Below are 27,501 nucleotides of genomic sequence, written 5' to 3'. Positions count from 1 at the left end.
GCTGTTCTGGATGACTGTGTGATAATGCTCTCGGTAGCCGATGTGAGCAAGTCCTTTAAATAGATCAACATTCACAAAGCCCCGGGGCCAGATGGATTACCAGGACGTGTACTCAAAGCATGCGCAGACCAACTGACAAGTGTCTTCACTGACATTTTCAACCTCTCCCTGACTGAGTCTGTAATATCTATATGTTTCAAGCAGACCACCATAGTCCCTGTGCCCAAGGAAGCGAAATTAACCTGCCTAAATGATTATCGCCCCGTAGCACTCACGTCAGTAGCCATGAAATGCTTTGAAAGGCTGGTCATGGCTCACATCAACAGCATCTTTCCGGATACCCTAGATGCACACCAATTCACATACTCCCCCAAAAGATCCACAGATGACGCAATCTCAATCGCACTCCACACTGCCATTTCCCACCTGGACAAAAGGAACACCTATGTGAGAATGCTATGCATTGACTACAGCTCAGCGTTCAACACCATAGTGCCCTCAAAGCTCATCACTAAGCTAAGGACCCTGGGACTAAACACCTCCCTCTGCAACTGGATCCTGGACTTCCTGACGGGCCGCCCCCCAGGTGGTAAGGGTAGGCAACAACACTTCTGCCACGCTGATCTTCAACACTGGGGCCCCTCAGGGGTGTGTACTTAGTCCCCTCCTGTACTCCCTGTTCACCGATGACTGTGTGGCCAAACACAACTCCAACACCAGCTTAAAAACCTTAGTTGATTTGTTTGTGCTAGTCATCTTACTTACAACCAGTTACCAAGGCTAAACCGCCAGGAGAATAACCTGTGGATGGTGGGGCTTCCGGTGAGGCATGGTATTCACTGGCACTTGTCAGATGTGATTCTAATGTTCTTCAGTAGAGGGTGCTAGCGAGCAAACTCCCCATTGCTGTGTCGTACCGAGTTTACCAACTGAAATGGAACAGCTGAATTACAGTATAACCTGAGATCAGCCACGCCACTCACAGTCACAATCTGCTCAGTCCCCTCACGACCATTGGGCCTAGCGGAGCTCAGACCAGGGGAGCGGGTATCTCCCTTCCCCGCCTGAGACTGCTCTGGCCTGGGTTTGGTGAGGCGCGGGGTGCCGCTGTCCTCCATGAAGCCCTTAGCAAAGGGATTATAGTCTATCTTCAGCTGAGTGATCCTGGTGTTCTGGTATGACGTCACAGCATAGAACTCTGTCTGCAGAAACGTGCAGGTCATGACCTTCAGATTACAGTTTTGGATAGGTAACTAGCTACTAACTGATTACACTTAGAAAGTAGCATACCCAACCCTGCTAGTAGCCTAGCCAAAAGGTCAATTAACATTTTGATTAATCAAAATTATTAATCAAAATGTAGGTTAGAGGCTAAAATGAAAGTAATTACATTTCCTACAGGAGTGTCCTTGTCAATTTCAGTTTAGAAACAATGAAAAAAGTCCTTTCATGTATAGACGTGCATAGGATATTGGAGGTTTTATCACGAATGTTTGTTAAATATGGTTATTCCAAATCACATTTCTTCTCACTTATCAAACAAACCATTGTTTTCCATGAGCTTTAAATGAACTATTTCTTTAAAAAACATAGGCCAGTGGAGTAGCCCTTAAAAGTTGTTTGACACCAGCCTTCGTCCTGTCCTCACCAAGCTATGTTGTAGGCCTCCATGTATTTAGCCAGCAAGTTAAAAAGTTGGCCATTCACTGACGCCTACCTTTCACAGCCGTAACGTTAGTGTGTGTTGCGCTGTTTGGAGAGAAATTACTACAGCGCAAACTCCAATTGTTGCGTGCCGTCATCGAAACAAAACGCCTCGAAATAATCTTCCGAGTATGTACATTAATTCACAAATGGACAAGGCCGAAGCCACGCAACGTAGCATCCGGACCATGCACACCGTCGACCAAGGCGCATGCACAACATCAACCCGCAATGGCAAGTGATTACCACGCCAGCGCGAGGGAACGCGGGAGTCCATCCCCTGGATATCTGCGACCTCGAGGCCCATTCGTGGCCTCGGACAAGTCTGCGCAATAACCAACAAATACACAAACACACAAATTGAGTCTACCTTTGTGAATCGGATAGTGTTGTGACTCTCTTCAAATCGTGTGCATATCCTTCCACTTCTTGGCTACCTCTCACTCCTTTCGAACATCTATTCTATTTAAATGCTCACTCCACGGAGGCACACACACACACACACACACATCCGTGCTCGGGGTGTGACGTAAGAGTCACCATGGCGGCACACACACACACACTTGGGTTCGGTTGGTATGTGTTTCGCAGGCTCCCTCCAGAGGTTTAGCGGGCTGTTTCGAAGGTGCAACGGCCACACAAAGGCATGAAAGACTACCGACTCAATCTTTAGTCCAACTGATAATGATATTTATTTTTTTAAACGCTCAGCAGCTCTGTTTTGAACACCTCCATTGGGGAAAAGGAGACATTTAGCTTATATTACTGCTGTGTGTGTGTCTGTTTGGTTGTTGGACATCTGTTTGCCTGTCTGTCTCATATTTGGTCTGTCTGTCTGTATAATATGTTTATGTCTGTCTGTATGACGATAGTCGGGCTGTCTTATGTCAGTCTGTCTGTCTGATGATTGTCTGTTTTATGTCTACCTGTCTGTCTGTTTGTCTGCTGATGGTCTGTTTGTCTGTCAACAGAATTAATAGGGCGGCTTCTAGCCTAGTGGTTTGAGCATTGGGCCAGTAACATATAGGTTGCTAGTTCGAATCCCAGAGCTGATGAGGTAAACATCTGTCGTTCTGCCCCTGAAGAAGGCAGTCCACCCACTGTCCCTAGGCTGTCATTGTAAATAAGAATTTGTTCTTAACTGATGCACCTAGTTAAACAAAGGTAGACATTTTTAAAAAGCAGTGAAAAGTTAGATATTTACTAGGCATAACATGCTATGCCTTACCATATGCCATCAATACACTGAATAATAGGAGCTTATTTATCATCTGTGTGAAATTTGTAACATTGTAGCCAGACTGCAACATCAGAAAGTAAAAATATGTAGCCTAATACAATGTTACAGTAGGCTATGTGTGAAAGAAATGTATCCACTTAAAAAAGTATTCTTAAAAGTCAACATTGACCATCCAGGCTACTGTTGTGAAATATAAAAGCTCAGAGTGCAAAATGTTACATTGTAAACCAGCCAAACTGTTAGCAACAATTATAGCCTAAAATTGAACTTTTGCTGAGTTCATAACAAAGTGGGAATTTACCGCCATAGAGTTAGAGGGTTCTAGATGGATAAAAACCTATTTTGGCATAGACATTGAGGTCTTCTCCATTTTAAAGTAGTCAACTGGGTGGGACTTCCTATGGGGGAAGGATCTGGGTCATCAGGAGGGATCAGCCAATGAATTAAACCGTTGAGCAAACATTCCATAACTGTAGGTGTCAGTAAATCACCATCCTTGGCTTCATACCTATTCAAACTACACACTCTAGTTGGCAATATGCACCCTTTCAGTTTATTTGCCAACTCGTAGAAGTAGTAGAATGAAAAACTACCTGGCGCTGCCCGTGTGCTAACAAACACCATGATGGAACATATATAAACATACAAAGATATCTCTTTCCTTCTCTATGTTTACCACATAAGACTGGAAAAAAATCTATTTTAACGGTCCTCCGACTGGTAATTACTGGTGGTAAACCAGTCTATCATTCTTGCGCGCCAAGTGGGAGGTGGGAATTTACCAGTTGTGAAGTTGTAAATACCCGATGGATGTATTCATGTGCTTTGAACTCATTGGCTAATCGCCAACAAGTTGTGTCAACAAACTAAAAGTATAGCTATCAGGCTTGTAAACCAATTATAGTGTTTAAAAACATTATGAATAGATTGCTTTTAAAAAAAATTGTAGTTGCATGTAACTGCCGAAAATGCTGTTATGGAAGTAATTTCGTTAGTAGGTGAAGTCAGAGGTCACCATATGGGAGAAGTCAGAGCTGAATGATAATAGTTTGACACATTTCCCACTAGTAAATACCATTTGGAGGGCCGTTCAAATGTATTTTTCCCAGTCATATGTATAAAGATGAAATCTCTATCATTCTCTATGTCCTTTATGGTGTCTGGTTATGAACTGAGCAATAGCACGTGGGCCTGTATAGTTTATGCCCAGTATTTTTATATCAGTAGGCCGTGTTCCATTTCTCATTTACTGCATACCATAAATGGACAAATGTAAATTGCCTATATAGACTACTATCATATGCGCCATTGTTCTCGTTTTTCGCACTTGAATAACATCAACAACATGACTGCTGACTCAGCCCACCACAATAGGAGGGAGGGGTGAAGGACAAGGAGACCAGATACAGGACTCCAGGGCCAGCCGAGTATTGCAGCCTATTGCCGCCTTCGACAGGCTGTGTGTGAGGCGCGCAACAATGGTTTTATTTTGGCTAGAACACGTCACATGGAATTAGAGACAAAATGCTGCTGCAAATAATTTACATCCCCTTATCCTAATAAAACAAATAGTCAGCAAACACTTTTAGGATTATTGTGTGATATTTTGCGAATGTTCCGAATACCAACAGTTACTCGTTATATCATTTCGAGTGTCGGAAGGCTTTCTGTTCTTGGGCATTTCCGTAAAAGACAATTTATGCTTGATCTGAAAGTGTAGTAAGAGACTCTGTACTGAGGGTGTGACGCAATTTCGCAGTTTTTGGAGGGACACAAAGGCCAAATTGATCTCTGTACCGCATCGCTATGCGTTTCCCAAATGTTGTAACAATGCGGCGGGCTCTGTATAGCTCCGCATTGACATGATTGGTTGATGGGAGGTGGGGGCGGGAGGTCCTGTCTGAACACACAATGTATATGAAATGCTTCAGTCTGGTTTTAGACCCCATCATAGCACTGAGATTGCATTCGTGATGGTGGTAAATTACCTTTTAATGGCGTAAGACCAAGGCCCGGTTTAGATCTTATCTGTGGGAAAGATATCAGTTTGTCTCTGTGGACGGTTTGTCCTCTGACAAATCAACTGTAAATTTCAGTGTTCCTCAAGGTTCCGTTTTAGGACCACTATTGTTTTCCCTATATATTTTACCTCTTGGTGATGTCATTCGTAATCATAATGTTAACTTTCACTGCTATGCGAACAATACACAGCTGTACATTTTGATTAAATATGGTGAAGCCCCAAAATTGCCCTCCCTGGAAGCCTGTGTTTCAGACATAAGGAAGTGGATGGCAGCAAATAGTTTTCTTTTAAACTCGGACAAAACAGAGATGCTTGTTCTAGGTCCCAAGAAACAAAGAGATCTGACAATTAATCTTGATGGTTGTACAGTTGTCTCAAATAAAACAGTGAAGGACCTCAGCGTTACTCTGGACCCTGATCTCTCTTTTTACGAACATATCAAGTCTGTTTCAAGGACAGCTTTTTTTCCATCAATGTAACATCGCAAAAATCAGAAACTTTCTGTCCAAAAATGATGCAGAAAAATGAATCCATGCTTTTGTCACTTCTAGATTAGACTACTGCAATGTTCAACTTTTTGGCTACCTGGATAAAGCGCTAAATAAACTTCAGTTAGTGCTAAACACGGCTGTGAGGATCTTGACTAGAACCCCAACATTTGATCATATTACTCCAGTATTAGCCTCTCTACACTGGCTTCCTGTTAAGGCTAGGCCTGATTTAAAGTTTTACTGCTAACCTACAAAGCATTACATGGGTTTTCTCCTACCTATCTTTCCGATTTGGTCCTGCCGTGCATACCTAAATGTAGGCCATGGTCACAAGACGCAGGCCTCCTTATTGTCCCTAGAATTTCTAAGCAAACAGCTATAGGCAGGGCTTTTCCTATAGAACTCCATTTTTATGGAATGGTCTGCCTATCCATGTGAGAGACGCAGACTCAGTCTCAACATTTAAGTCTTTATTGAAGACTCATCTCTTCAGTAGGTCCTATGATTGAGTGTAGTCTGGCCCAGGGGTGTGAAGATGAACAGAAAGGCACTGGAGCAACGAACCGTAGACAACAAATGACAATACAAAATTCATAACAGTTACAGTACCAGTCAACGGTTTGGACACACTGTAACATGTGTGCTGAGAGTCGGGGAAGCAAGTACAGGGAGTGAATCATTTAATATATGAATTAATGAACATGGATAAAACAACAAAGACGAGCACTGAGGAAGAAACCAAAGGGAGTGGCAGATGTTGGGAAGGTAATCAAGGAGGTGAGGAAGTCCAGGTGATTCTAATGAGGCGCTGGTGGACGTTAACAATGGTGAAAGGTGTGCGTAATAATGAGCAGCCTGGTGACCTAGAGCACAGGAGAGGGAGTATTCGTGACACACACCTATTTTCTACATTGTAGAGTAATAGTGAAGACATCAAAACTATGAAATAACACATATGGGAATCATGTAGTAACAAAAATTAAAATACAAAAATCTAAATATATTTTAGATTTGAAGTTCTTCAAGTAACCACCCTTTGACTTGATGACAGCTTTGCACACTCTTGGCATTCTCTCAACCAGCTTCATAAGGTTGTCACCTGGAATGCATTTCAATTAACCGGTGTGTCTTGTAAAAAGTTCATTTGTGGAATTTCTTTATTTGAGCCAATCAGTGTTGTGACAAGGTAGGGGTGGTATACAGAAGATAGCCCTATTTGGTAAAAGACAAAGTCCATATTATTGCAAGAACAGCTCAAATAAGCAAAGAGAAACAACAGTCCATCATTACTTTAAAACTTCTTAGGGATAGCCCCCTTTATTAAAATGTTGACCCCGATTAGTGCTTATTTGACAAAGTTACAGTCAATCAAGTGAAGACTGCCCGCGTCATTGGCGTGCCATGAAGGCATCCCTCTCTGACCAAATTTGGTGTCCTATAGGATTTACTACACCCCTAATGATATAGTGAACTCTGGTAACGTTCTAGGATATCAGAGGAATAAATATGAACATGATTTGACTGGTTGAAACAACGTTTAGGGTTAGATTTTCACAGATTCCTTTCTTTGCAAAATGAACGAGTGGAAATGCAAAAATCGATCGTGCATGCTATATGGACCTTTTTTAGGATTTGAAAAAGGATTTTATCTAACAAAACGACACTTCATGTTATCACTGGGAACCTCTGGATGATAAATCAGAGCAAGATTTCTGAATGAAAGTACACATTTCACCTTCAAATCTATCGCTGTGGGAAAAAAAGTATTTTGTTGTTAGGAGCTCTCCTCAAACAATAGCATGGCATTTTTTCGCAGTAATAGCTACTGTAATTTAGACAGTGCAGTTACAGTGGGGCAAAAAAGTATTTAGTCATCCACCAATTGTGCAAGTTCTCCCACTTAAAAAGATGAGAGAGGCCTGTAATTTTCATCATAGGTACACTTTCACTATGACAGACAAAATTAGAAAAATAAATCCAGAAAATCACATTGTAGGATTTTTTATGAATTTATTTGCAAATGATGGTGGAAAATAAGTATTTGGTCACCTACAAACAAGCAAGTTTTCTGGCTCTCACAGACCTGTAACTTCTTCTTTAAGAGGCTCCTCTGTCCTCCACTCGTTACCTGTATTAATGGCACCTGTTTGAACTTGTTATCAGTATAAAAGACACCTGCCACAACATTGGAAGTATGCTTGCGACCAAGCTTTAACTTCCTGACTGATGTCTTGAGATGTTGCTTCAATATATCCACATAATTTTCCATCCACATAATTTTCTAGCCTCATGATGCCATCTATTTTGTGAAGTGCACCAGTCCCTCCTGCAGCAAAGCACCCCCACAACATGATGCTGCCACCCCCGTGCTTCACGGTTGGGATGGTGTTCTTCGGCTTGCAAGCCTCCCCTTTTTCCTCCAAACATATTGATGGTCATTATGGCCACACAGTTCTATTTTTTGTTTCATCAGACTAGAGGACATCTATCCAAAAAGTATGATCTTTGTCCCCATGTGCAGTTGTAAACCATAGTCTGGCTTTTTTTTAATGGCGGTTTTGGGGCAGTGGCTTCTTCCTTCTGAGTGGCCTTTCAGGTTATGTCGATATAGGACTCATTTTACTGTGGATATAGATACTTTTGTACCTGTTTCCTCCAGCATCTTCACAAGGTCCTTTGCTGTTGTTCTGGGATGGATTTGCACTTTTCACACCAAAGTACATTTTCACAACCGTCGTATGAATAATTGGACCAAGGCGCAGCGTGAGTAGTTCCACATTTTTTTAAGACATGAAGGTCAGTCAATCCAGTACATTTCAAGAACTTTGAAAGTTTCTTCAAGTGCAGTCGCTGTAGTGGAAATTTCCTCTATTTACCAAATCATGAGAGCAAACCACACACACACGTCAGAGTTAGTTATCACAAAGTCCATTTTTAATTATATGAGCTCTATCACAACCCTGTGACTCTCAGATCAATTCAGTGTCTATCAATGAATTCTCTGAGAGTCCCTTCCACATTTCAACTTAGTTCCTTTATAGCAAGACACACACAGGATAAGACAGCATCAGCATAATTCATCGTTCAGCTTTGTCTCCTAAAACATGTTATTTTCTCAAACTCAGAACCATAAACCAATCCTCCATATCAACAGGCATATATCAAATCCATCCTATCTTGACAAGATCACAGAGACACACTGACTGGCACACAGACATTGTGGAGCCAAGAGATACACGCTTGACCTCTCCCCTCTCTCCGGCCCAAACAACTTAGTCTTGACATAGAACAGATACTGCAACCCCGCCACAGTATTATACAAAAATAACATTCTGATGAGAAGTAACATCTCCAGGCTGTGCTCTATAGCACCGTTTTGTAATGTTAGTTCCTCCATTTCCTTTGCTAGTCTAATCTCTTTTGACCTAAATTGTTTATGTTTTAAAGATGAGTAGCGAACTGCATGGCCTCTGAAGGCACATTTGAAACTGTCCCATACAATAAGGGGATCTGCAGTGTTATGCAGGAAAAAGTCAGTTATAAATTATTTTGTCTTGGTTAAGAACAGATTGTCATCCAGTAGGCTTTGATTAAATTTCCAATATCCCCGCCCATCTGGAAATTCTGTAAGAGTTATGTGGATGCCAATTAGATGGTGGTCCAATCGCGTTCTCTCCCATCAACACCTTTTAAAACTTTTGGTGCCAGAAAAAAGGACACAAGAAAATAGTCAAGACAACTATATCTCACGAGGTCAGGGTTTTTAAGCCTCCATATATCCACTAGTTCTAATGTACCCATGATAGTCAGGGTCTCCTTAAGTGCATGAGGGTGATAGTTTGTAGTTTGATATCCTTTACGGTCCATTGAAGCACTTAAAACTGTGTTATAATCTCCCACTATATTAATAGGATAATTTGTGACTTGCAAGCTCAATAGATATATGTATAAGTGTGGATCATCATTATTAAGACTGTAATAGATGAATGAGCAAACATTTTTTATTGTCGACTAGCATTTATTAAAAGATCCACCTTCCTTGCGAGTCTGTTCGACCAATTTGCACATTAGGATTGAAATGATTGTTCATTAATATCATCACCCCTTTTGAACTTCTTTGCCCATGACAGAAATACATTTCTCCCTGCCAGTCCCATTTCTGTACAACCTCATCTATAGTTACTGTCACGACTTCGGCAGAAGTTGGTCCCTCTCCTTGTTCGGGCGGCGTTCGGCAATCGACGTCTCCGGCTTTCTAGTCACTACTGATCCATGTTTCATTTTCGTTTTATTTTGTCTTAATTATTACACACCTGGTTTCGATTCCATTAACCCTCTGCTTCCCTCTGTATTTTGTGCGTTATTGTTTGTTATGTGGATTCGTGTTTTGTACTCGGGAATATTATGTTTTACCTGATTGGAACATTACTTCTATTTTTGAGTACATTTTCGGATTATTACTCATATCTGTGCCCTGCGCCTGACTCCGCTTTTTTCCATTCACCAACACCCTCACAGAATAACGCACCACTTATGGAGTCAGCAGGTACAGCCAACCCTCCTCTCACAATGGAGGAGCGTGTTCAGCAGCACACGACCATGTTACAGAGTCTCGGTACAGCAATGGATTGCGTGCTGCAAACCATGGACCGATGGGAGAGAGGAGGCTTTCTGGTTAACCCATCAGCACCTCCCCAGCTCCCACAACAACCGATGCAGATGTCCACACCTCCTTCACCTCCTTCTTCAGGATCCAGTGGAATTCGGCTCTCGCTCCCGGGAGCGTATGATGGAACGGCTGCTGGGTGCCAGGGGTTCCTACTCCAGCTGGAACTCTACCTGGCAGCTGTTCAGCCGGGCCACTCGGGACACGAGAGAGTGAGCGCCCTCATCTCTTGCCTGACTGGAAAAGCACTGGTCTGGTCCAACGCCATCTGGGGAATAGAAGGCCCGACGTTGGACAACTACGAAGATGTCACCGGCCGCTTTCGGGCAGTTTTCGATCATCCCCCTGAAGCGAGAGCGGCTGGGAAATGCTTGTTCCCTTTAAGACAGGGGATGAGGTGCGCTCAAGAGTTCGCTTTGGACTTTAGAACTCTGGCCTCCAGGGTGCGGGATGGAATGAGCAGGCCCTGATCAATCACTACAGGTGTAGTTTACGCGAGGACGTTCGTAGGGAGCCAGCCTGCAGGGACACCACCCTTAACCTGGACCAGCTGGTGGACTTATCCATCCGGCTGGATAACCTGTTGGCTTCCCGCGGACGTCCCGATCGGGGTCCGTCAGTGCCCCCCAGGACCTCTGATCCTACACCGATGGAGCTGGGAGGTGCTGCTATGAGGGGGACCGGAGGGGGACCGTACCCTGCACCACCTGTGGCCACAGAGGACACACTGCTGGTCGGTGCTGGGGAGGTTCCCCAGGGAGTCGAGGTGACAGGCGGAGCACTGGTGCATCATCTCAGGTGCGTAGGCACACATCTCACCCAGAGCTCCCTGTTCCACACATGTGGTTGTACATAGCATTTCCTGAGTTTTCCCAGCATAAGGCACTAGTAGATTCAGGCACAGCTGGGAACTTTATTGACCATACCTTTGCACTTAGTTTAGGGATCCCTACTGTTCCTGTTAATGTTCCCTTCCCTGTACATGCCCTAGATAGTCGTCCTTTGGGGTCAGGGCTAATCAGGGAGGTCACCGCTCCACTCCATATGATAACACAGGAGAATCATGGAGGAGAGAATTAATCTATTTCTGATCGACTCTCCTGCGTTTCCTGTTGTGTTGGGTCTTCCCTGGTTGGCCTCTCATGATCCCACTATTTCGTGGCAACAGAGGGCTCTCAAGGGATGGTCCCGTCAGTGCTCAGGGAGGTGTATAGGTGTTTCCTTAGGTGCCACTACGGTGGAGAGTCCAAACCAGGTATCCACCCTGCACATTCCTCCCGAATATGCCGATTTGGCACTCTCCTTAAGTAAAAAGAAGGCGACTCAATTACCACCCCATCGACAGGGGGATTGTGCGATAAATCTCCTGGTAGACGCTGCACTTCCCAGGAGTCACGTGTATCCTCTGTCACAGGAGGAGACGGCGGCTATGGAAACATATGTCACCGAATCTCTGGGATAGGGATACATTCGGCCTTCCATTTCACCTGTCTCCTCAAGTTTCTTTTTTGTTAAGAAGAAGGATGGAGGTTTGCGCCAGTATATTGACTATCGAGGTTTGAATCAGATCACGGTAAAATACAGTTACCCACTACCTCTCAAATCAAATCAAATCAAATTTTATTTGTCACATACACATGGTTAGCAGATGTTAATGCGAGTGTAGCGAAATGCTTGTGCTTCTAGTTCCGACAATGCAGTAATAACCAACAAGTAATCTAACTAACAATTCCAAAACTACTGTCTTATACACAGTGTAAGGGGATAAAGAATATGTACATAAGGATATATGAATGAGTGATGGTACAGAGCAGCATAGTCAAGATACAGTAGATGGTATCGAGTACAGTATATACATATGAGATGAGTATGTAAACAAAGTGGCATAGTTAAAGTGGCTAGTGATACATGTATTACATAAGGACACAGTCGATGATATAGAGTACAGTATATACGTATGCATATGAGATGAATAATGTAGGGTAAGTAACATTATATAAGGTAGCATTGTTTAAAGTGGCTAGTGATATATTTACATCATTTCCCATCAATTCCCATTATTAAAGTGGCTGGAGTTGAGTCAGTGTCAGTGTGTTGGCAGCAGCCACTCAATGTTAGTGGTGGCTGTTTAACAGTCTGATGGCCTTGAGATAGAAGCTGTTTTTCAGTCTCTCGGTCCCAGCTTTGATGCACCTGTACTGACCTCGCCTTCTGGATGACAGCGGGGTGAACAGGCAGTGCCTCGGGTGGTTGATGTCCTTGATGATCTTTATGGCCTTCCTGTAACATCGGGTGGTGTAGGTGTCCTGGAGGGCAGGTAGTTTGCCCCCGGTGATGCGTGTGCAGACCTCACTACCCTCTGGAGAGCCTTACGGTTGAGGGCGGAGCAGTTGCCGTACCAGGCGGTGATACAGCCCGCCAGGATGCTCTCGATTGTGCATCTGTAGAAGTTTGTGAGTGCTTTTGGTGACAAGCCGAATTTCTTCAGCCTCCTGAGGTTGAAGAGGCGCTGCTGCGCCTTCTTCACGATGCTGTCTGTGTGAGTGGACCAATTCAGTTTGTCTGTGATGTGTATGCCGAGGAACTTAAAACTTGCTACCCTCTCCACTACTGTTCCATCGATGTGGATAGGGGGGTGTTCCCTCTGCTGTTTCCTGAAGTCCACAATCATCTCCTTAGTTTTGTTGACGTTGAGTGTGAGGTTATTTTCCTGATACCACACTCCGAGGGCCCTCACCTCCTCCCTGTAGGCTGTCTCAGCGTTATTGGTAATCAAGCCTACCACTGTTGTGTCGTCCGCAAACTTGATGATTGAGTTGGAGGCGTGCGTGGCCACGCAGTCGTGGGTGAACAGGGAGTACAGGAGAGGGCTCAGAATGCACCCTTGTGGGGCCCCAGTGTTGAGGATCAGCGGGGAGGAGATGTTGTTGCCTACCCTCACCACCTGGGGGCGGCCCGTCAGGAAGTCCAGTACCCAGTTGCACAGGGCGGGGTCGAGACCCAGGGTCTCGAGCTTGATGACGAGCTTGGAGGGTACTATGGTGTTGAATGCCGAGCTGTAGTCGATGAACAGCATTCTCACATAGGTATTCCTCTTGTCCAGATGGGTTAGGGCAGTGTGCAGTGTGGTTGAGATTGCATCGTCTGTGGACCTATTTGGGCGGTAAGCAAATTGGAGTGGGTCTAGGGTGTCAGGTAGGGTGGAGGTGATATGGTCCTTGACTAGTCTCTCAAAGCACTTCATGATGACGGAAGTGAGTGCTACGGTGCGGTAGTCGTTTAGCTCAGTTACCTTAGCTTTCTTGGGAACAGGAACAATGGTGGCCCTCTTGAAGCATGTGGGAACAGCAGACTGGTATAGGGATTGATTGAATATGTCCGTAAACACACCGGCCAGCTGGTCTGCGCATGCTCTGAGGGCGCGGCTGGGGATGCCGTCTGGGCCTGCAGCCTTGCGAGGGTTAACACCTTTAAATGTTTTACTCACCTCGGCTGCAGTGAAGGAGACACCGCATGTTTTCGTTGCAGGCCGTGTCAGTGGCACTGTATTGTCCTCAAAGCGGGCAAAAAAGTTATTTAGTCTGCCTGGGAGAAAGACATCCTGGTCCGTGACTGGGCTGGATTTCTTCCTGTAGTCCGTGATTGACTGTAGACCCTGCCACATGCCTCTTGTGTCTGAGCCGTTGAATTGAGATTCTACTTTGTCTCTGTACTGACGCTTAGCTTGTTTGATAGCCTTGCGGAGGGAATAGCTGCACTGTTTGTATTCGGTCATGTTACCAGACACATTGCCCTGATTAAAAGCAGTGGTTCGCGCTTTCAGTTTCACACAAATGCTGCCATCAATCCACGGTTTCTGGTTAGGGAATGTTTTAATCGTTGCTATGGGAACGACATCTTCAACGCACGTTCTAATGAACTCGCACACCGAATCAGCGTATTCGTCAATATTGTTATCTGACGCAATACGAAACATCTCCCAGTCCACGTGATGGAAGCAGTCTTGGAGTGTGGAGTCAGCTTGGTCGGACCAGCGTTGGACAGACCTCAGCGTGGGAGCCTCTTGTTTTAGTTTCTGTCTGTAGGCAGGGATCAACAACATTATTGTTTGTTATGTGAGTTCGTGTTCTGTACTCGGGAATATTATGTTTTACCTGATTGGAACATTACTTCTATTTTTGAGTACATTTTCGGATTATTACTTTTACGGTTTTCTTCCGTCGAAAGAGAGGCGGACCAAAATGCAGCGTGGTTACTTGTATACATCTTTAATAAAGATGAAAACACGAACAATACAAAACAACAAACGTAACGTGAAAACATGAACAGCCTATCTGGTGCAAACAAACACAGAGACAGGAACAATCACCCACGAAACACTCAAAGAATATGGCTGCCTAAATATGGTTCCCAATCAGAGACAACGATAAACACCTGCCTCTGATTGAGAACCACTTCAGGCAACCATAGACTTTTCTAGATAACCCCACTATACCACAATCCCAATACCTACAAAAAAAAACAAGACAAAACACACCACATAATTAACCCATGTCACACCCTGGCCTAACCAAAATAATAAAGAAAACACAAAATACTAAGACCAGGGCGTGACAATTACTCATATCTGTGTCCTGCGCCTGACTCCGCTTTTTTCCATTCACCAACACCCTCACAGTTACAGTGTGAGTTTCCTGTAAACAATAGATATTATATTCCTTCAATTTTAGCCAGGTAAAGACTGATTGTCTTTTAAATTAATCTCCATTTTAACTCCTCCTCCACATTTACTGGATTGGTTGAACAGTGCAGAAGAGAACCTCCCCCGACAGTTTTTTTTCTTCTTGTCAAGTCCAGTATGTAGATGATTTAATTTCAGTCATTTCTTTTACGCCTGCTACATTAGGTTACTGTTACATGCTGACTAGACAGGGAGCGGGTGTGTGTCCGTGTGCGCCATTGCGCGCATGTTGATTTTGTGTACCCACACCAGACGCGATCAGGACACACAGGTTGAAACATCAAAACAAACTCTGAACCAACTATATTAATTTGGGGACAGGTCGAAAATCATTCAACATTTATGGAAACGTAGCTAGCTAGCTTGCTGTTGCTAGCTAATTTGTCCTGAGATATAAATATTGGGTTATTATTTTACCTGAATTGCATAAGGTGCTCTAGTCCGATAATTAATCCACAGATAAAAGGGTAAACCGTTAGTTTTTTATTAATCTCTCCTCCTTCAGGCTTCTTCTTCTTTGTACTTTACATGCATTACTACACCAACTGGACTAGAGTGTGGACCTCAGTTCATCTTTCAATCACCCACGTGGGTATATGCTCCTAAAAACCAATGAGGAGATGGGAAAGTCGGGACTTACAGCGCGCCAAGCGTCACAAGTAGAACCAAGTTATATTTTAACCCTGGTGACAGAGTGTAGCCCTCTCCCAGCAGAGAAGCCTTGGCTCATGGAGGGGTAGACCGGGTTGCCAAGGTTCCCAGGTCTACTGGGCAGACAGAAGTTGAAAGCTTTGCCTTCCTTCTTGCAAAATGTGCACTTATGCCGCATGGCGGCGACAACCGCCCCAAACATTTCCTTCGGCTGGATGTCAAAGAGGATGGACAAGTTGAGCTAGAATTCTATTGGCGGGAGCTTTCAATCGCCTGCGAGTGAATACACTTTTCAGATCAGAGCACAGAGCCGAGTGTGTGCACATTTGTTGATATTCTTTGTTAGTTAACGAGTTACAAGCCCAGTTATAGATAACTATGTCAACAATGGGGAATTACTGCTTCCTACAAGAGCACAAAACGTGTATGCCGCATTTCAAGTTGTAGTTGAAAAGCCAGTCAGGTAAAACGCTATGTCTCAATTAAAATGGCCAGTGTCATATTTAGAGGCTTGAGTATGCAAATAAGCCAATAGGCAGCCTACATTGTCTCATTCCCCGTATGGTAATTTTGTAAATGGTTTCTTGCATCATAGAACACAATGCAATGCTATTTACAGTCACATATTTGGCCCATGGTGTTACAGACCAAGTAAAAAAAAAAATCATGAATTAATGTCAAGCCCTTCATAATGTACAAACGTTTTTAAAAGTCTCATGCATTGTAGACCAGCATTGAACAACACATATAGGCTATATCATAGAAATCAAAAGCTATTTCCATGTGAAAATATTCTGGGATTTGCTCCATTTGAAGTTTACGTTTCCACTCACAAGACAAAGAATTAGCTATGTGCCCCAAACATTAGAGGGAACATTGGACACAAGTGTAGCCGGCTGTATACAGTCTAGTTGGACACAGATGACAAACGATATAAAAGGAATAAGATCACAATCTGCCCAGGCTGGTTCGGCTAGACCTACGGCTACTTGACGAAATGAAAATCCAACCCATTTGTGTTCATAACTACATCATTTATTGTAATGACAGCTTTATATTACAGCATTACTACCTTGCCAGCTAATTACTTTGTGTCATAATCAGCCTTTCATTGATCTGTAGCATGTTATCTTGAATGGGCCAGTCAGCTACAGACACTCAACAACGGAAATGTGAGCTAACTGTAACGGCTGTCTTGGGTGGAAGAAGGAGAGGACCAAAGCGCAGCGTGGTTAGTGTTCATCTTTTTAATAAACAACTGAACACTTCAAAAATAGAACTGTTTCGGTTGTATCTGGTGCAGACACACAAAGACTGAAAATAACCACCCACAAAACACAAAGGAAAACAGGCTACCTAAATATGGTTCTCAATCAGGGACAACGATAGACAGCTGCCTCTGATTGAGAACCATATCAGGCCAAACACAGAAATAGAAAATATAGAAAAACTAACATAGACTGCCCACCCCAACTCACGCCCTGACCATACTAAATAAAGACAAAACAAAGGAATAAAGGTCAGAACGTGACACTAACGCAATTATCACAATGGACGTCTTACTGGTTGACTTGTCAAAAAGTCATAAACAATCTATTTCCCTCCAGAAATCATAAAATATTTTAGCATTACAATAAATTACATGGTTTAAAGTATCCAAAACAACCCAAAATCAAAATTTCCACAAAAACAAATTTTCGTAGCATTTGGGGTTTTTCCCCAACAAATTTTCGGTGCGACATCTGAAAGGTTCTTGTAGGCCGACACACTGATGACCTGAGCCTTTCCCCTTTCTGCACATATTGTTTTAGAACCAAACTCCTGCTAGGACAGATAAATTCATCCAAAGTATTATTTTATATATTTTTAATAAATGTTATTAATACCAAGTCCTACATTTCCTTGATTCAGTGAATCCTTTTTCAAATAAATGTCTATATACCACAGTTATGGTCAGTTGTTCCTTTGAGTGTGCTCTTGATTGAATTGTTTCAAAACTATAAAAATGTTTAAGTAGTATCCTCTTACAAACAGCTTTACCATTGTTTCCTTCCAAAAAATGTAAAGTATCCATTTCACAAATACTTCTGAAAATGCTTTAGAGAAGTATATGATATTTCTTATTCCATATACATACTGCACTCCCAACACACCATGGTTGATAGTTCCCATTGTGATTTTATTTGACAATTTATAAAATACATAAAATGTTACACCAAGGCAACAGATACCAAAGTTGTTGAGGATACATAAACAAAAACTCAAGACTTGTTTCCATTGTGGTCCTCTATTGGTAGGCAAGGGTTTTAGGGAAAAGTCAAGTGTCATGGGCAATCTGTGCCATACATTCAACCATAGATAAAGTTAAAGTATTTACATACACGGTATCAAAAACAGCAAATATACACAACTAGCAAATAACTGTCTAGTGCTGAGTTGTTCATTTAAAGAAAAAAAACATTTAGGGGGTTGTTAACACTTATCTCATCATTAACCAAGCCTTGCAGGAGTGTTTGAACCTATGACTGGCAGAAACAGTTTTAATCGCAGCCACTCTACCACTGCCGAATATAAAACATGTTCTGACCAGTACAACTCTTAAATCGACATTGCACAAAGTCTATGGCTCTGCCTCTCGTGGCGTCCGAAGAGTCCCTAACTGAGAAAAAAAATCAGATACTGGGGGACTGTGCCATATAAGATTTTGTGGGTCAATCCCAACTTCAATTGAACAACCCGTTGATCAACCGTTAGCCACTAGAGTTGAGAAGGGCCAACATGAGACAGAGGGCTCAGATTCAGTATCGTCCTTGCTATTTTATTGTGTGCTGTTTATAGTTTGTACCAAGTAGGGAAAGCATAATCATAGTGAGGCTGCACTATTGCAAGTGTTTCCAAGGTACCCTTATCCAGAAAATAGACAATCACCTACACCTAAAAACTCAAAGGCTTCCCCCCTGCTGGCACCACCACCCTCCTCTACTCTAGCAGCATCTGACGCACCAACCTTTAGCAAACATTTATATGATGAGTTATAATACTGTAGGTGCATTCAACTAAAGTAGGTGAGACAAACACATATCAAGACACTGGGGGATTGGAAATGAGGCAGACAATTACATTGATGGAAGCAACAATCTATCCGCAATATTAAAGCTGATCCACCCCCTACATGTTTTGTGTCAGCTGGACACCCTTGAGAAAAGAGTGGTCAAAGACCACAGATCTGGAATCAGATCACTCTACCCCCAAAACTAACCTTATAAACCATTAGACTAGCGGGATAACAAAATATCTGACCCTAGATCCGTGGTTAGGGGGAACCTCTCCCGACTCCATGGGGTTTACAGACCTTTACAATGAGACAGCTGGTGGCGGTGACGATGAATAGAAGCAGCAGGTTGCAGAGCAGAATATAAAAGGTACTTGTAGACTTGGTTAGTGGTCGGGCAGTTCTCCTTGGGAAAGTGGAAGAAGTCTGGAGGGCAGATGCCATCATGTGTATAGTTATCCATATGACCATCCAGGTTCATGAGATAGGGAAGGAGCTCCCGGGAGTATGGCTAGCATCACACACAGCCCACTCAGAGCCCAGGCCAACCGGATGTTGTCCAGAAAGATGGGTAAGTTGCCCCCTCGTCTCAGGATCTCAACGCTTCTGGTAACGGAAGATGTTGAAGAGGACGGTGAAGAGGATGCTGGCAATTTTGGCGAACACCAACATTCCAAACCAATAGAGCCAAACACATAACTTTATCTACGCCTGACCCGGGCGCAAACTCATATAACCCTCCGCAGTGTAAGAAACAAGAAGCACTAGCAATAACCTAGAAATAGCCCACCACTTACCAAGAAAAGCTAAGCCATCTGGGGTGACAGTACTTCTAGGTCTCAGGGAGGCACTAGCAATGCACTTTAGCCGTCAGCTGCTATACTACTTTACTCTCACCGGGAAGAACTTGAGCGGCCACCAGGTGATGAGGATGGACGCGGAGCGCAATGACTTTGTGGTTGGTGGCAACGAGGTTGGAGGCAGCGAGGCCCGGGAGAAACACCTCGAGGGTCTTCAGACAGGAGATCTGGTTCTTTATTAAAGACAGGATCAGGACTACATAACCCACAATGCCCACAGTGGAGATGAAGATCCTGAACACCAGGAGCTCAAGGGTGTCAACCATTTCTGTCTGTTGGATACTTGGCCAATGTGTATGTAAGAACCCTTTGCCCAGCCAGCCAAAAGAATGGACTCCCTCTCTTGAGCCTGGTGCCTCTGGAGGTTGTTCCTTGCCACTGCTTCTGCTTGCTTGTTGGGAATCTAGGCTCAGATTATTTGCAGAAAGAACTAGACACATCAAATTTGATTGATTGAGGAACCATTGATCTATCCTTCTCCACACACCAACATACAGTTTGTGTGTGTGTGTGTGAGAGCTAGTGAGCTTGCAGTTTATTTGTTCTCTACATCATTGTACCTTTCTTCCTCTAGTGACCGCAAACTCTTTTACCATGCCTTCTAAGGCATCTGAACCCAGACTGCTGATTGGTTAAGCTCATTTGGTGACAAGGAACCAGAGGATGCGAGGCCTGGGGCTGAGAGTCCCTTAAATTGCACCTTGGAGCTTTCTTCGGAGAGCCTCAACTCCGAGATGAGCACGCTGAGCCTAACTTTCAAGGTGTGCCACCCACAAACTAGCTTGCATAATTAAACTGGTTTGTTGCGTAACAAGGGAGAGTTTGATTTCCACCCATTCAACTCACACAATCTGCTTCTGTGTTATTACTTCCATGGCAAAAATGTGTCACCTTAAAGCTTATGGAAGCAAAAACCAGTACAACCATGAATAGACCTCGTACTTAAGTTATACTTAACCCTTTATTCAAGTCTGATGCTCATTATATGGGTTGAATTCAGACCTAGGAGGTAAAAGCATGAATAAAATCTCTCCACCTATTTAGAATGAAGTCAGACAAGTTCCCTGTGAGGCCCTTCTTGTGAAGACAACACGTAGAAAATACATTCAGTTTATCGGTTAGAAGCGTTTACAAAGTGGGGATGAATAGACTTAGCCAGGGGGAAAGGAACGAGAGCAGATAATGTAGGCAACATTATCATCAGTATAGCATGCAGGTATTTGTACTTAGTGCACCTAAAATCCACCTAGCTCAACATCACTGAACGTTCACTCATCCTTCCACTCTCCCTAGTTTCTCTTGTCAGTCCCTCAGACTCTCACCCACTCTCTCATCGAGCTCTTCTGTACTTTAATGCCCAATCCTCACTCCCTCATGTCTTTTTCATCAATCTCTCATCCCATTTTAGAGGGGCACATCTCAATAGTCTACAGTAGCATCCTTTCCTAATCTCCATCAGCACTGACAGGTTTGTTTTGAAAACCTTACCCGGTCTAATTTGAGAACTCCAGAGGGGAGTGAATGAGAGAAGGGCAGGGGTAACTTTTTAGACTGAGATTGAGATTCTGTCAGAGAGGCAGAGAGTCTGAAGTCAAGCGTCTACTGTTTGCTGATGATCTGGTGCTTCTGTCACCAACCAAGGAGGGCCTACAGCAGCACCTAGATCTTCTGCACAGATTCTGCCAGATTCTGCCTGACAGTAGACATCAGTAAGATAAAAAAAAATGGTGTTCCAAAAAAGGTCCAGTCGCAAGGACCACAAATACAAATTCCATCTAGACACCGTTGCCCTAGAGCACACAAAAAATTATACATACCTCGGCTGAAATATCAGCGCCACAGGTCACTTACTGGGGCGGCAGGGTAGCCTAGTGGTTAGAGTGTTGGGCTAGTAACCGGAAGGTTGCAAGTTCAAATCCCCGAGCTGACAAGGTACAAATCTGCCGTTCTGCCCCTGAACAGGCAGTTAACCCACTGTTCCTAGGCCATCATTGAAAATAAGAATGTGTTCTTAACTGACTTGCCTAGCTAAATAAAGGTACATTAAATTAAAAAGCTGTGAACGAGCTGAGAGACAAGGCAAGGGCCTTCTATGCCATCAAAAGGTAAATAAATTAGGATCAGTTATAGAACCCATTGCCCTTTATGGTTGTGAGGTTTGGGGTCTACTCACCAACCAAGAATTCACAAAATGGGACAAACATCAAATTGAGACTCTGCATACAGAATTCTGCAAAAAATATTCTGTGCAATGTGTGCACAATGTAAAACACCAAATAATGCATGCAGAGCAGAATTAGGCCGATACACAGTAATTATCCAAATCCAGAAAAGAGCCATTAAATTGTACAACTACCTAAAAGGACGCGATTCCCAAACCTTCCATAACAAAGCCTCACCTACAGAGAGATGAACCTGGAGAAGAGTCCACTAAACAAGCTGGTACTTGGGCTCGGTTCACAAACACAAACAGACCCCACGCCACAAGACAGCAACACAATTAGACCCAAACAAATCACGAGAAAACTAAAAGATAATTACCTGACACATTCATTGGAAAGAATTACCAAAAAAACAGAGCAAATTATAATGCAATGTGGCCCTAACCAGAGAGTACACAGTGGGAGAATACCTGACCAGTGACTAACCCAAACTTAAGGAAAGCTTTTACTATGTACAAACTCAGCGAGCATAGCCTTGCTATTGAGAAAGGCTGCCGTAGACAGACCTGGCTCTCAAGAGAAGACAGGCTATGTGCACACTGCCCACAAAATGAGGTGGAAACTGAGCTGCACCTAACCTCCTGCCAAATGTATGACCATATTAGACAAACATATTTCCCTCAGATTGCACAGATCCACAAAGACTTTGAAAACAAACCCAATTTTGATAAACTCCCATATCTACTGGGTGAAATACCACAGTGTACCATCACAGCAGCAAGATGTGTGACCTGTTGCCACAAGAAAAGGGAAGCCAGTGAACAACAAACACCATTGTATATGCAACCCATATTCATGTTTATTTATTTTCCCTTTTGTACTTTAACTATTTGCACATCATTACAACAATGTATATAGATAGACATATGCCATTTGAAATGTCTTTATTCTTTTGGAACTTCTGTGAGTGTAATGTTAACTGTTAATTTGTATTGTTTATTTAACTTTGGTTCATTATCTATTTCACTTGCTCTGGCAATGTTAACATGTATTTCCCATGCCAATAAAGCCCTTAAATTGAAATTGAGTGTCCAGTGGTGCGGACAAAGGACAAGGAGAGGAAACAATTTTAGTTGATTGAGGTACATACGGAGTGAGTGCCATGTAATGTGTGAGTGAGGATGGAAGACAACGGTAGGAATCCACTTTAGATTGAGATACAGCCACATCCAGAGTGAGTGAAAGCCCTCTGGTGCGTGAGCAGTGGCTTAAGATGCACTCCCTCAGTGGCTCCCAAGGTTTCTTTTAGTTGAATACATTGCGAAATATTCTGAATTACAGGATTTGCTATAAAACTGCAACATTTTCTCTTAGCCTCATGGCAAAACGTGTAGAATAGCATGATATTAGCTATAAAACTGCACATTTCTCTCTGCACCATGGCGAAATGTGTAGAAAAGCATATGATTATCTATAAAACTGCATATGTTTTTTCTCTGCCCCATTGTAAAATTGCAGGAAATTAGCTGTTTTCCTAAATAAATGTTTTTCTAAAAAGAAACATACATTGACTGACCTTCATGTCTTAAAGTAATGGACTGTCATTTCTCTTTGCTTATTTGAGGTGTTCTTGCCATAATATGGACTTGGACTTTTACCAAATAGTGCTATCTTCTGAATACCACCCCTGCCACAACAACTGATTGGCTCAAACGCATTAAGGAAAGAAATTCCACAAATTAACAAGGCACACCTGTTAATTGAAATGCATTCCAGGTGACTACCTAACAAAGCTGGTTGAGAGAATGCCAAGCGTGTGCAAAGCTGTCAAGGCAAAGGGTGGCTACTTTGAAGAATCTCAAGAATATAAAATATAAAACACACTTCTTTGGTTTCCACATTTCCACGGACATTCTATAATGTAGAAAATAATACAAAAAGAAAAGCCCTTGAGTAGGTGTGTCCAAACTTTTGACTGTTACTGTATATAGCTTAAATTGACTTCTGCCATCCTCTGATGAAGGCCTACCTGAAATAGCGAACTCCGCGCTATAGGTGGTAAATGATTGTATCTGATTAATTTGATTCAATGCAACTTCATCTTTGACAACTGCAACTTCCTGTCTATTTGAAATGTTTATGGTCATTTTGCTCAAAACTTGGGTCGCATATGGAACTGGGGCAATGTAAATAATTGTATGCCTACTTATTTTTAATTCACAAATAGCACCTTGTGTGACCATAAAAGCCTGTGTGCAATTGGATACCATATATCAGACCTCGGGGGAGACCCAGATGCAGACCGTTCGAATCACAGATATTTATTTACAAAACAGGGGGCAGGCACACTACAGGTCAAGGGCAGGCAGAGGTCAGTAATCCTGGGCAGTGTCAGTAAGGTACAGAACGAGAGGCAGGCTCAGGGCAGGGAGAGGTCAGTAATCCAGGGCAGTGTCAGTAAGGTACAGAACGAGAGGCAGGCTCAGGGTCAGGGCAGGGAGAGGTCAGTAATCCAGGGCAGTGTCAGTAAGGTACAGAACGAGAGGCAGGCTCAGGGTCAGGGCAGGGAGAGGTCAGTAATCCAGTGCAGTGTCAGAAAGGTACAGAACGAGAGGCAGGCTCAGGGTCAGGGCAGGCAGAGGTCAGTAATCCAGGGCAGTGTCAGAAAGGTACAGAACAGCAGGCAGGCTCAGGGTCAGGGCAGGCAGAATGGTCAAAACCGGGAGGACGAGAAAACAGCACCTATAGAAACTCGAAAACGGGTAAACACGCTGGTAGGATTTAACAGGACAAGACAAACTGGCAACAGACTAACAGAAAATGCAGGTATAAATACACAGGAGATAATGGGGACAAGTGGGAGACACATGGTGGGGGGTGGAGACAAGCACAAGACAGGTGAAAGAGATCAGGGTGCGACAGTACCACCCTCTCTAAGGGCGCCAACTGGAGTCCTACCTGGCCACATACCTGCTGGCAGCAGCACTCAGCAATGAGGGCTAAGTCCATTATGTTTCCTAGCGGGGACCCAGCACCTCTCCTCCGGGCCATAACCCTCCCAGTCAACCAGGTACTGGAATCCCCTGCCCCGAGGTCAAACACTCAGGAGGCGCCTCACTGGGTATGCCGGATGGTCGTCGATGAGACCGGGGAGAGGAGTGAGCCTGGAAACAGGAGACAACGGCTGTGAGACAGGGGTTTAATTCTAGATACATGGAAAGTGGGACGTATACGGAGAGTGCGGGACAACAGAAGGCGAAAAGCAGAGGGGCATTAGAGATGGAGAAAGGCTAACGTTTGCAGGACTCCACCCAGAGGGGCAGATCCCGAGTTAGCACCCATATACTCTACTCAAGACAATAGCGGGGAGCAGGGGTCCGGTGGCGGCCTGCCGCCAAAACCTGGAGATGGTCTTGAGGGCGGACAGGGCTCTCTTCCAGGTACGGCAACAAGGGTGGGAAAACATCTGGGCCGAGGGTATGCTGACCTCTTCCTCCTGCTCAGTGAATAGCAGAGGATGATAACCCATGAAACACTCGAAAGGCGAGAGACCAGTGGCCGAGCAGGGAAGGGTGTTGAGGGTGTATTCCACCCACAGGAGTTGCTGGCTCCAGGTGGTGGGGTTGGTGGAGACGAAGCAATGAAGAGTCGTCTCCAGGTCCTGATTGGCTCGCTCCGACTGCCGTTAGATTGGGTATGAAAACCAGAGGACAGGCTGGCGAAGCCCCAATGAGGGTGAAGAACGCCGGCCAGAACCGGGACGAGAAATGAGGACCGCGGTCGGAGACTATGCTCACCGAAAGTCCATTGATCTGGCGTGCTGCACCATGAGCTGGGCCGTTTCCGTCACTGAGCGTAAACTTGGGAAGGGGAATGAAATGGGCAGTTTTGGTTAACCTATCCACCACCGTGAGGATTGTGGTGTTGCCATCTGGATGGAGACCCGTGACGAAGTCCAGGGATATATGGGACCAGGGGCAGTGAGGAATGGGAAGAGGTTGGAGGAGGAGGACATAGTTTTATTCTGGGCACACACGATGCAGGCGGCGACGAACGCGGAGACGTCAGGAACTAAGGTGGGCCACCAAAAAGGCCAGGGTCTGTATTTCAAGGTCTATCTTCAAATTCAGTGCCTCTTTGCTTAACATCATGGGAAAATCAAAAGAAATCAGCCCAAATAATTGTAGACCTCCACAAGTCTGGTTCATCCTTGGGAGCAATTTCCAAATGCCTTAAGGTACCACATTCATCTATACAAACAATAGTACACAAGTATAAACACCATGGGACCACTCAGCCATCATACCGCTCAGGAAGAAGACTCAATCCGTCTCCTAGAGATGAACGTACTTTGGTGCGAAAAGTGCAAATCAATCCCAGAACAACAGCAAAGGACCTTGTGAAGATTCTGGAGGAAACAGGTACAAAAGTATCGATATCCACAGTAAAACAAGTCCTGTATCGACATAACCTGAAAGGCCGCTCAGCAAGGAAGAAGCCACTGCTCCAAAACTGCCATAAAAAAGCCAGACTACGGTTTGCAACTGCACATGGGGACAAAGACCATACTTTTTAGAGAAGTGTCCTGGTCTGACAAAACAAAAATAGAACTATTTAGCCATAATTACCATCATTATGTTTGGAGGAGAAAGGGGGAGGCTTACAAGCCGAAGAACACCATCCCAACCATGTAACACGGGGGTGGCAGCATCATAGTGTTTTGATGCAGAAGGGACTGGTGCACTTCACAAAAGAGATGGCATCATGAGGATAGACAATTATGTGGATATATTGAAGAAACATCAAGGCATAAGTCAGGAAGTTAAAGCTTGGTCGCAAATGAGTCTTCCAAATGGACAATGACCCCAAGCATACTTCCAAAGTTGTGGCAAAATGGCTTAAGGACAACAAAGTCAAGGTATTGGAGTGGCCACCACAAAGCCCTGACTTCAATCCAATAGAAAATTTGTGTGCAGAACTGAAAAAGTGTGTGAGAGCATGGAGGCCTACAAACCTGACTCAGTTACACCAGCTCTGTCAGGTGGGATGGGCCAAAATTCCCCCAACTTATTGTGGTAAGCTTGTGGAAGGCTACCCAAAACATTTGACCCAAGTTAAAAAATGTAAAGGCAATGCAACAAAATACTAATATATAGATATATACACACACAGTACCAGTCAAAAGTTGACACCTACTCATTCAAGGGTTTTTCTTTATTTTTTCTATTTCTACACTTTAGAATAATAGTGAAGACATCAAAACTATGAAATAACACATATGGAATCAAGTAGTAACCAGAAAAGTAACCACTCCATCACTCTCCTTCAAATAACCCTTACACAGCCTGGTGGGGTGTTGGGACACCTTCTGTTGAAAAAAAAATGATAGTCCCACTAACCACAAACCAGATGGCATGGCTGGTTAAGTCTGCCATCTAAATAAATCACAGACAGTGTCACCAGCAAAGCACCACCACACATCCTCCTCCATGCTTCACGGTGGGAACCACACATGCAGAGATCATCCATTCACCTACTAAATTATTCCTTATGTTTTATTTCATAGTTTTGATGTCTTCACTATTATTCTACAATGTAAAAAAAAAAATATGTAAAAATAAAGAAACTCTTGAATGAGTACTTGTGTCCAAACTCTGGTGTAAAATGCAAACACCCTAAGCATTGTGCCAATAGGGTTAACCTACTTGCTGGGAATTATAACGTGGTTCGTATGGCGAGGATCAATAAAATATAGATTGTATCACAACTCCACTGTTAAATCAAATGCTGCAGGAATGGGACACATTTCAGCTACCGTCTCATTCGCCTTAGTGTTTTTAATTGGGTGGTTGGGGGGAGGGGGTTAGTGTTAGCAGTGTACACGGTTAGGCAATAGAGTACTAGGATACAC

The 27,501-nt window shown here is 43.7% G+C and overlaps 1 long non-coding RNA gene across 3 annotated transcripts in view; it reads right to left on the bottom strand.

Annotated features, from left to right (window-relative positions):
* The window catches only part of LOC112250565, a 68,011-nt gene that overhangs the window by 25,892 nt on the left and 14,618 nt on the right, over positions 1-27,501 (bottom strand). For 2 of the 3 annotated variants that reach the window (XR_006083414.1, XR_006083417.1), the window contains exon 1: positions 2,075-2,221. This is a non-coding gene — a long non-coding RNA (uncharacterized LOC112250565). Of the gene's footprint in view, positions 1-2,074; positions 2,222-24,560; positions 24,755-27,501 lie in introns of those variants that run through there. The other variant, XR_006083416.1, reaches the window with a different exon arrangement.

The sequence above is a fragment of the Oncorhynchus tshawytscha genome, linkage group LG05 (genome assembly GCF_018296145.1).
Source record: "Oncorhynchus tshawytscha isolate Ot180627B linkage group LG05, Otsh_v2.0, whole genome shotgun sequence".
Lineage (NCBI taxonomy): Eukaryota > Metazoa > Chordata > Actinopteri > Salmoniformes > Salmonidae > Oncorhynchus > Oncorhynchus tshawytscha.
Note: the sequence above shows the minus strand (reverse complement) of the source record. Positions and strands in the feature narration are given on the sequence as shown.